The following is a 10,808-nucleotide window of genomic DNA, read 5'->3' as shown; positions in this document are numbered from 1 at the left end:
GTGTATTGCTTGCAAGTGTGGTTTCCTGGCCAGAGACACCAGGGGGAGATAAAAAAAAAAAACCTCCAATCATCCCATTAACACTTGCATTACCCCTAGAGGAACTACAAAAAGGATTTATTAAGGTGAGAAGTTAATCCTCAGTCAATCATTTATTTCTAATGGACAAACGTGATCCAGTGAGTGTAAATGACATGTCAAATAGACCATCATAACACTATTGCCATAAGGATATTGCGCTGTTATTACATGATTAACCCTTGATTTGCAATATGTCGTGCCCTATTGCACTTCTGTACAAAAAAAAAAGAAAAGGGAGACCGTTTATTTTTGATAGCGGCATTTAAACCAAGATTTACTACTATGGCATTTGGAAGTCAATTGCTTCATAAAACTGCATCCTGTGTGTGTCTTTTTTTTTTTTTAGGAGATATTATAAAGAAGCCCAAAGTCCGTCTGGCCTCAAAGCAGTAATGGATAGTCCTAGGGTTCCTCCAAATATCCCTGTCAATCAAGCGCCGTTTCCTCTGAGTGCGTTTTCTATCTGTCAAGGGTCATAGAGAGTGAGGATGAGACGCTCCCCACAACCTATCCCCCCCCCGCCCCCTTTCCCTCAGAGGTGCATCTCTACCTTGGTGCATCACGTCTGGGCATGACCTGTTGCTAGGTAACCCTGGGTCACAGCTGCACTCCATGGCAGAGCCTTTTTTTTTTTTTTATTTATCACTGAGTTATGTGGGAGACGGGGGCTGTAATTTATTAGTTTGATATTGGGCGGCCGGCGCAAGTTTGGGATTGTAAAAAAAAAAAAAAAAAAAGGGGAAAAAAAAATAGAAGGAGGAGAAAAGAAGAAGGCCTATAGCTCATCAAAATGCTCATTCTGATCCCAGGCCTCGCCACGGCTCAAGAGATTCACAACAGACGGGATTGCGGCATTATAAATTCATCTGCCTTTTTTTTTTTACTAAGAAAATCAAGCATCTCCAACAACAAAGCCAATGGTAATGCACTTTCCATGCTGGTAATTGAACAGATGTGGTCAGAGCTTAGAGGACAGGCAGAGAGGGAGGGGAAAAAAAAGGCAGAAAAAAAAAATCTTCTCTGTACAGTACGTGCGACTGATTCATGTCCAAGGATGGAGAGAGGGGAGAGGGAAAACAGGGTGATGTGGCTTTGAAAAAGTGGCAGCAATGTTAACACCAGAGGGAGAAATTAATGTATCAGGCGGAGGGGCTTGAAGAGGAGCAAGGGTCATTATCTTAGATTAGGAGATGGGACATGATGAGAAAGATGGGACGACGAATAGTAACGCATTCTTAGATTAGATTGCACGCAATCTTGAAACACTCAGCGCCGATGCCGTTCCGGGGAAGGTTGTGACGTAAGAATTGTTGCACTACGGGGCTGTAACTTGTCTTTTCCCATAGGGCTGCACTTACTTTGGAAAACATCAACTAGAGATTTTTCTGTGTTGTATTGCGATTAGACTTGCAATTTTCACCGTGCAGCCTTACATACAAAGCAGATTGATATTATTAAGCCATGCAGGTCCTTTTTTTTTACATTCCATCGATCTATTGATTGTAGTAATGGGTTATTTTGGAATAGGCAATTTGTTATGGCTCTTCTGACAATGGCAATGGTCGATGGGAAGTCATGGCTGCATCAGAATAATCAGTTTTCCGATATATCATTTTGGAGCGCATGGACCCGCCGCTGTATTATAATATTGAATATTTGTCTGGGAGTAATTGAGCAGATCGATGCATAGTTTTCAGAAAGTTAACTGGATTTCTAATGGTGGTGTGGCTTGAGGGGACAGGCAGGAGGCATTTTCACCACCAACAAAAAAAGGTTTTTCAGCATAAAGCAATCTCGTTATTCTAATCCTATTCCTATCCAAATGTGTTGACTTGTTGTTAAATCCATTTGATGTTTCCCCAACCGCCGCTTGTTCCCACATTTATTTTCACGGCGGCGTCATAGCTCAGGCCTAAAATGGAGCTGACAGACTTGGAGAGAGACTTGCGCGTCATGTGAAAGTTCGACAGTTTTCGCAACACTTTCGGCGTGATATTAATTTGTGACGCATCTGCTGCCGTTGACTCAGCCACACGTTTACCTCCTCGGCCTGATGAAAGCTCACCAACGCGACGCCGCTTTTGTTCAATCCTTCTGCCTAATGCTCGTGTGATGAATATTTCTCAGATGCTTCCTCCAGGCCATATCTGATCAAAACAAATGCACCTGCACTTTTTTTTTCTCCCATCCTCCTCCTCTTTTTTTTTTTCTTCTTCCAACTGCTACTCCCCCAGGACGGGTAAAAATTGACTCCCTGGCTTCCTCCACGAGGCAATTACGTGCCATCTGTTCCCATCTTGGTTGTTCCAGCTCGTTTTGTTTCTGCGATTGTTCATCTAATATCATAGGCCTAAAGTGTTAGGGAGAGAGGAGGGGTCGGTGGGCGTGGAGGGGGGGGACACCGAAATGAGGATTGGCATGAGGAGGAATTAATCGAATCTAACAGCAGAACCAGATCTCGCCTCTGAAAGGAGATAGTCCCACAAGAACGAGGACCATTACCATATTCATCACGTAATATTGCCTGGCTTTATGCAAAGTGGAGGAGACCGACGCGGTAGGACTTCCTTGACCGCAGCCTCTAATCCTATCCCGCAAACACACAGGATTGTTTTTAATTGTTTGTTTGCAACAGTTTGCTGCTTGCAGTGCCGTGACACCTCCATTTGTTTGCGCAAGGTAATAATGGCCAATTATCTTTCCTGTCACATACGCGGGCCTATATATACATGTAGTTGTGACGCTGCCATGCTGAATCACATTACTGTTTTGTTACAGTAACTATTGGGCCCATTACTCTCTGCCACGCGCCCAGGCTGCTCGCGGGATGGAGATTTAATTGCGCTGATGTCTGAGGAGAGGCGAGCAGCTGGATCGCGCGTTGTCGGACGGTGATATCAATAACGCGACAAACCTGGTCCCATATAATTCCCCGTTGCTGCTGACAGGGCGGGAGATAGAAATAATCCGTCATAACACCAGCGCGGGCCCAGCCTGTGGACCTCGTGTGACACCCAGCCACTCTGACGTGTATCCAGGGGGCACGGCAGCACCGCGGCGGCCGTGTCTGTGTGGGTGAAGATAATTGGTGAGAAGATGTTGGAGCTTGTAAAGAGTCCAGCTGTCACTGCGCTCAGAGGCTTAAAACAGGAGATGGTCCCAGCGTTGTGACCTTAAAAACCTTAAAAACATAATACAGGAAGAACTTGGTCATAAAACTGTTAATCAAGATTGTCTTTCATGACCAGGAAGCTGATACTGACTTTTTTGTCACAAGTCAAAACTAAATTGTAGCCTATTATCAAATTTAACTGCCCAAAGTGAAACTAATCGAAACTGAAATCTGGTGAGAAGGGGGATCAAAGAGTCAGAAAATCATCAAAGGTCAGACTTTGAACATAGAGCATTCACGACGCTCTGCATATGTGCTGTAGCTCTATCTATAAAGGCACACAGCTCAATAATCAGGAATTTGAGTTCAGTGTCTTTAGCAACAAGGCAGTAGGGATGCAAACCATCCTGTCTCCATGGGGTCTTATTATGTTTAAAACGTACTACCCCTGTACTTTGGACCTGTTCAAACATGTTCTGAACTGCAGGTGATTCTTGTATTAGTTTAGCAGTTCATATTTGAGTTTTCTCTCAAATGTTAATTCTATTGAACAAAAAAACAGTTAGTAATTAGAAGTCGTGTGCCCTGTTTTTACTGTATTTACTTTCATGATCGTTCTCTCTCTCTTTCTTATTCTTCCTTTTTAAAGCCAATTGGTGGAATTGTTTAAGTTTAGTGTCAAATTAAACATAATGCTGCTTTGATTAAGTGAAAGATGACTAGTGTTTGGAATTGACATGCTTGTGCCAAAGACTCAAAAGTAGCAAGTAACATTTGACACACCTTGATGGCTCACTTTGCAAACTGTGTTTGTCACGCGTTTTACAAACAATGCATGCTGCTTCACTGAGGATTCAAAACTAAAGCTAACAAACTAACACTAAAAAGAAATACACTTTGCCTCAACACAAGCATTTACAAACTAATGCTGCTTTTGTCCTTTGACCTTCCTAATGTAGCTGAATGGCCTCCAAAGACTCTCATGCTTTCTATCTGCTGACATCTAGTGGAGAAATGGTTAATAGCAACAATGGATAAACCAACAACAGGTGCATTGACGATTTTTACTATAGAAAATAAAGCAAGGACTAAAGTAAAACTGTAAAATACACAGAGAACAGACTAAAACAAAAGAAAATGATGAAAAATTACAGTGAAATTTTGAGTTTGAGGCTTGAATACTTTCTCTAAATATGGAGTATCCAAATCAAAGTAAAGTGTAAAAAGGTATGGTGGATTTAGTTCAAAAGCATCTAAAATCAACAGCATGTCCAATTACTCTCCTGAAGGCGCTTGATAACAATGACCCACCGAGTCAAATGACACTGCAGCAACAACCTGTGAGGAATGCAGTGAAAAGGCGGAGGGGTGTAGGTGAGAAGGGGGAGTGACACACCGGAGCGGGACAGCGAAGGACGGACGGCTGGAGGACAGAGCGGCTGTGGCGACCCATGAAGACGCACGCATCCTCTGTTCAGGTATGACCTAAATACTCTTAGTTCGATATACTGTGAGCAACTTTCTGAACATTGTTTATAACTAGGTTTGATGAGACAAAAGCGAAACCTCATACAGTGTATAGACCAGACATTTACGCTTTTAAATTCATTTGACGGTTCACTTATTATGCAAATTGTACAACACAGCTACTAAATATGACCTTCCATTGCAAAATTTGAATTGATAATGGATATGATTTGAATATCAATGTTAGACCACTTATTTAGACTAATTCAATGGCTTGACTTTGGTGTGTGGGAATGCAGGTGGGCCTTCTGTAAACCCTTCTCAATTATGAATGGTATTATTTATTCCATAGTCTGGGCGCTGGAGCGAACGGGAGCTTAGTCTGGTAACTTAGCAACTAGTGCTTCTCATTCAACATTAAAGTGGGGAAACTTGAGAAGCTACAGCGGCCGCAGTCCAGGAGAGTGACAGGGATTTGCTACAGACACATTCTACAATTCAGCCCATCAAAACATACTATTCACTTTACATAAACTTCAAACTTTCTGTAAGAAACTCATATGGTCATCATCCTGTAACAGCATCTTACTCACTAATCCTCCAAGTTTCAACCAAATCCCTCCAGGCCCAGACATTTCAAACCAATATGAAACCCTGATCATATCTTTGGCATTTAAAAAAAAAAACATGGGAAAAGACTTTATCCACTGATGATCTGAGGTCACGTGTTTCCAGGGGGACTGTATTGTGAACATGCGGCGGTAAACTGACACCAATCCCTTTCATCCACGCAAAAGCCTTGTTGTTTTGCTCTCAGGGTAAATGGCTCCGACTAGATCTTCTCTATTAACAGGTGCGCCCACAATTGCCCCTTAGAATTAGAATCCAATCCAAATCATATGGTCAGTCAGATATACTCAAGCAGCCTCCTGGTCTGGCTGTGCGTCACATACCTAATATCTATGATGAAAGCCGAGGTTCGGTTTCACTGCCTCGAGCCGAGAAGTAAAGCCTTTCCAACAATAGGGGTCTGTGCTGCATACGGAAGCAACTATATGAGACTGTTCAGATTCAATGACAAGTGATAGGACTCAGTGAATTAGGGGAAGATTAAAGACTATTTTATAACTTCTGAAGCCATGCTTATTAAAAAATAGTTTATGGCTTATTCATTTGCTACAGACAAAACATTTATGCAATTTGTTAGATCTTATTAATATGGAAGTTTTCCTAATAAAATAAAGTCCCCCAAGTACACATGACGTAATTAATTTGATAGCAATTTGACTACTTCATGTTGTAGAGCAATGCCAGACCTGAGGGCCAAATCCTAACCCAAAACCTATCCTATGGCCCCCCAGATTATTTTAGACAATACTGTCAATGCCTTCATCCTTTGGCCCATAGACCTCCTTGAGTAATACCCAATATCAGGAAAAACTCTGTTTGTACAAATCAATGCTGGAGTTTGGGGAAAGCCCCATCATTTGACCAGGAGAATAATGACCTTGTGACCAAGAAAATTTGCCAAAGTAGGGGGATTGTGAATAGATAACTGCAAATAAATGTTTATGTAATCTTTTTGCATTAGATGCAACTGGGCATTTATTTTGCCAAAATTGGATGTATTGATTCTCAGAATATACTTTACAATAATCTCTTTTGATATTGACTGCATTTACTATATTTCCCCAAGAAGTGGATGATCAAATGGAAAATAATCTCAAGAATTACGAAAGTCTTGGCTTTAAAAGGCACATGAGATAATGATTTTGGCTGGTGGCCCATTAAGCGATTGAATACAACACCAACCGCAGGCGAAAGCAGGACAGTGGTTATACGAGACAACTTTTGAGTCTGTGAGAAACTGAATATCGTGTCAGGTGAATAAAGTTGCAAAGAAAAAGGTCGGTGCCCTAGTTGTATAAAGACAACACTAATGTAAACATTTGATATCCCTGAATCCACAGGACACACAAAAGTATTTCTCCAGGGATTAGAGAATTATTTTACTGTACGGAAGCCTTTGATAATAGAAGGATAGGATATTTTATTAATTCAAAGTATGCCACTAAAATGATATGGCAGTACGTAATGTAAACAAAGTACGTGACTAATATAGTCCCCCTTCTTTTCACAGTGAAAAAGACAATACAGTTTCTAAAGAAACTGTTCCAGGCAACTTTCAACAATGTTACTCAGGTCCCATTCAGAAAGAAGACCCCTGCCCGGTTTCTCAGCTCTCCTGACCCAAAGCACTTCAAAACCCAAGGGAGAAGAGACCTTAATACCACCCCCACCCATCACCCAGCGGGAGTCCATCTTTACACCCGTATCGCTGTCATCTCCACCTCCATGGGTGTCTCAGGCCCTTTCCAACCTCGAGCAGGGGGAACAAGAACTGCTGACCCTCCGGGACAGACAGCAGGCCGAAGTTGAGGAGGTAAACCGTCAGTTAGACGAAGCTGTGTTTGAAGCCCAGCGAGAAGAGCGCCGCCTACTGGAGAAGATTGAACAAGACCATAGAGACTCCCAAAGGCGACTCGATCAAGTGAAAAGAGAGAATGCCGCTGCAGTGCGTGTCGTACAGTCAATGGTCGACCTGCAGATCAGGAAAATTGTTCAGTTGAAAGAGCAGATCCAAAGATGGGGAGGAACTGCAGGAGGAGCCAACAAGAACCAGCTTCAGAGAGGGGTATCAGAAGTCACTCAACCCTGGGAGATCTCACTCACCCTCAAACGCGTCAGTTTTCAAAAAACTGAATGGTCCAAGACACTGAGTCTAGGGGAAGTTGATGTCCAAGAGCAAGGCATGACCTATCCTATTGGTGTCTGTGGTATCCAAGGGCAGAAGTGTGCTTTGCATTCAGGAGAAGAAGCCTTTACCAACATTACTCCTCTGGAGATCCGCAAAGATTCACATTCCAACAAATCAGGCGAAAATAAAAAGACAAATGATGGCAAAATGCGTGTTGTGAGGAAATTGCGCCTGTCAAGCTCAACAGAGAATGAAGATGATCTCAGATCACCATCATCAAAGTCTCCCGTACCAAGGCGCAGAGGAGCATCTGAGTCGTCCCAGGATGAGGAGCTGGAGTCTGTGTGCTCAGAGACACCAGGACAGGACCTGTTCCTCGCTATTCCGCCAGCGTTTAGCCAGGGTGAGTCAGAGGGAGAGGAATCTGACATGCGGCAAAATGGAAAGAAGAGAGCCACAACAAAAAACAAAAGGAAACAAAAGTCTCTTGTCCTGGTCTCACGTGAGGAACCTTCCTGTCCTCCAGAGGAAACTAATAAAAGTTCTGCTGGGGCAGTGTCTCCAATGATCAAACGTAAAAGTTCACTTTCAAGATACAGTCTGGTTGATTTAACTAGACGCCGCTCTCTTCCCCAACAGACAATATTCAGAAAAAAGGCTTCAACTCAGTCAATGGACAGTGGTAGCCCCCCATCTCCAGCTGAAAGTGAGGATTGTTGTTACACTTACAATGTCAATACTCCAGTGAATGGATCACTAAAGCAGGGACACCGTCGAGCAGTGTCCACCGCAGACCTCTCAGGCCGGTTACGTTCTCTAATCAGCAGTGACAAGACGGACAGTGGCGGAATCAGGAAGATCAACAGAATGAGGCTAGCTTCGAGTTACACATCACAAAGTCAAGGCAACAATACTCACTCTGACACTGCCAGTGTCAGCTCAGAAAGACAGTCAAGGTCTAAGTCTTGTTTCACCAGAGGTTCAGGCCTAAACCGCGTCAGTAGATCATTGTCTATGTCTGCTATAGAGGGAGACAAAGTACAGAAACAGAAAGACACAAAACAAAACACTCAGAAACCACCTTTGAAGGAGCTACAAGAGGAGCCCATGTCTACAGCACTCGATGCTGCTGTTCTGGTCAAACAGATTGGAAAACAAGGTTCTGGTAGGAATGACTTTAACTTACCAAGTGGAGTCCATGCTACAGTTAATGGACAGTTGTTTATAGTGGACTGTGGAAATGCTCGGATTCAGGTGACAGATATCCAAAAGAACCTGGTACAACAAGTGTCCCCGACAGGCTCAGAAAGGTCGTCTCGCATCAGTAACTTCTTTGATGTGGCTGTAAACTCCACTGGCCTCATTGCGCTCACCTGTGCAGCAGAGAGAGCGGTGCTGGTCTTCAGCCGTCATGGTCGCCTCTTACAAACATTTGGAGGGACGATAATTGGCTCCTCAAATGAAGAACTGGATGCTCCCAGAGGGGTCACCGTAACACGTCATGATGAGTTCTTGGTTGCTGATATCAAACGAGGCAGTCTCACTGCACTAAAGCTAGATCCCAAAACAGGAGTAAGACTGGAGCGCACAGTGGTCACAGGGTACCACAGGCCTTACCTGGTAGCTGCTTGTCTCACAACAGGGCTGATGGCAGTGTCGGAGAGAGGCAATGAGACGGGACGGGTGCCCTGCATTCGAGTGCTGGACTCTGGATGGGCCACCATCAGAATCCTGGGTGTGTGTTCTGGGTTGGGGCCTGTCCTAAGCAGTCCCTGGGGTCTGTGCATTGACAGTGATGGAGATGTCCTTGTGGCTGACTGGGGCAAGCAATATCACCGTGTGCTCATCTATCCATCCAAGGGCGTGGGATGGCCCCTAGTCAACGACAACCTGAGCAGCCCCAGAGGACTGGCCCTGCTGCCTGACGGGCACATGGCTCTGTCCGACAGCATGAACCATTGTGTCAAGCTCTACCGCTACAAGTCTAACCAAGATGAATGATCATGTTAATATCAATGAAATATCAATGTACACAAAACTTTATTAGGCATGGGTTTGTACAAAGGGCAACTTTATTATTAACAGCTTCACAGCTACTATGAAAAATATTGTATACAAAACGATATCTTACATTGATTTGTGAAATTTATAGCACCCGAACAAATCATGTAATTCAGTCTACTCAACAGTTTACAGTTTAATCAAGTTGATTTGTATTGTGAAATGCTAATTAAAATTGATTGCACATTTATTTGGTCAGGGCTGTGGATGTGAACACACCCATGTGTGTCTCATGCATGTAAGAGCACCCGGAGGAAACCTACACAGGCACAGGGAGGACAGGCAAACTCCACACAGGACGGCCCCACATGATCTGGGAATTGAACTTGGGAGCTTGTTGCTGTGAGGCATGAGGGCTAACCAAGGCACCACAGTGTCACCCAGGCTATGTGTATGCTTTATTAGAGTATGTGAATGCTTTTTTTTATTTTAAAGTTTTAGCTTTAATATTAAAAGACCTTATTTATAATTATTTTCAATGTCTAAAACATATACATGCATAAGATTACTTACTTAACTAGTTTTGCATGGGGACTGGGGGTACAATGCTTTCTGTTATCAAATATTAAAATAAAGTATATTTTAAGATTCTTTGTTTGTTATCTTCAGATCTTCAGAACACAACATTTTCTAATGTTTTGTAATAGTTACAGGTAAACTCCAGGAACGTCATTCAACAAATAAAAACTGGGCAGAACATGCAGAGATTGCAAGCAAGTCACCTGCCAAAACACTACTGTGCAAGAGCAGAACTTTCCAAACAGACATTTGAAAGTTACACAAAAGTTACCTAACATGTCTACGCACACACCAGTGGGTATAAGTTCAGCTGCTTGCACACACAATGACACTGTCTCTGCAGTGAGTCCCCACTTCATTAGTACCTCTTCACTTCACCGATATGAAGCTGCTAACGTTCCTCCTTTTTTTGGGTCTGACGCTTGCTCTCACCCACGGCGCCCCAGCGTGAGTATGACTGACTTTTAAGCCAACATAGTTTTCCAAGAGCAATGAAATAGACTTATCTGCATTACTTTTGTTTGATCAAATTGGACAAGGGCCACATTGGGTTGGCAAAAGGAAAATTTAAATAATTTTAAAGAGAGCTTAAAAAAATCCCAAATTGTGTTTATTCTGCCTTTCAATGAGTAACTAAAGCAAATAGATTTGTCCTATTTCACAGGCAAAGCACACTAGAAGAGGGTATGTATTATTAGATTATTCTCAATAATAAATGTATTCTATTTTACAGAATATTCTTAAATAACAAATCTCATCCCTGGTTATAGAAAGCACACAGGCTGCACTGCCAGATCGCTGTTCTGGTAT

At 42.9% G+C, this 10,808-nt stretch overlaps 1 protein-coding gene across 1 annotated transcript in view; it reads left to right on the top strand.

Annotated features, from left to right (window-relative positions):
* The first annotated feature begins 10,721 nt into the window (after positions 1-10,721).
* Positions 10,722-10,808, top strand: part of hpxb (hemopexin b) — a 4,216-nt gene continuing 4,129 nt past the window's right edge. The window contains exon 1 of the mRNA XM_079581800.1: positions 10,722-10,808. This exon is cut by the window's right edge and continues 53 nt beyond it. The gene's annotated coding sequence lies outside the window, so the exon portion shown is untranslated.

Source organism: Gobius niger, assembly GCF_951799975.1.
Source record: "Gobius niger genome assembly, chromosome: 23".
Lineage (NCBI taxonomy): Eukaryota > Metazoa > Chordata > Actinopteri > Gobiiformes > Gobiidae > Gobius > Gobius niger.
This window is presented reverse-complemented; position numbering and strand designations above follow the sequence as displayed.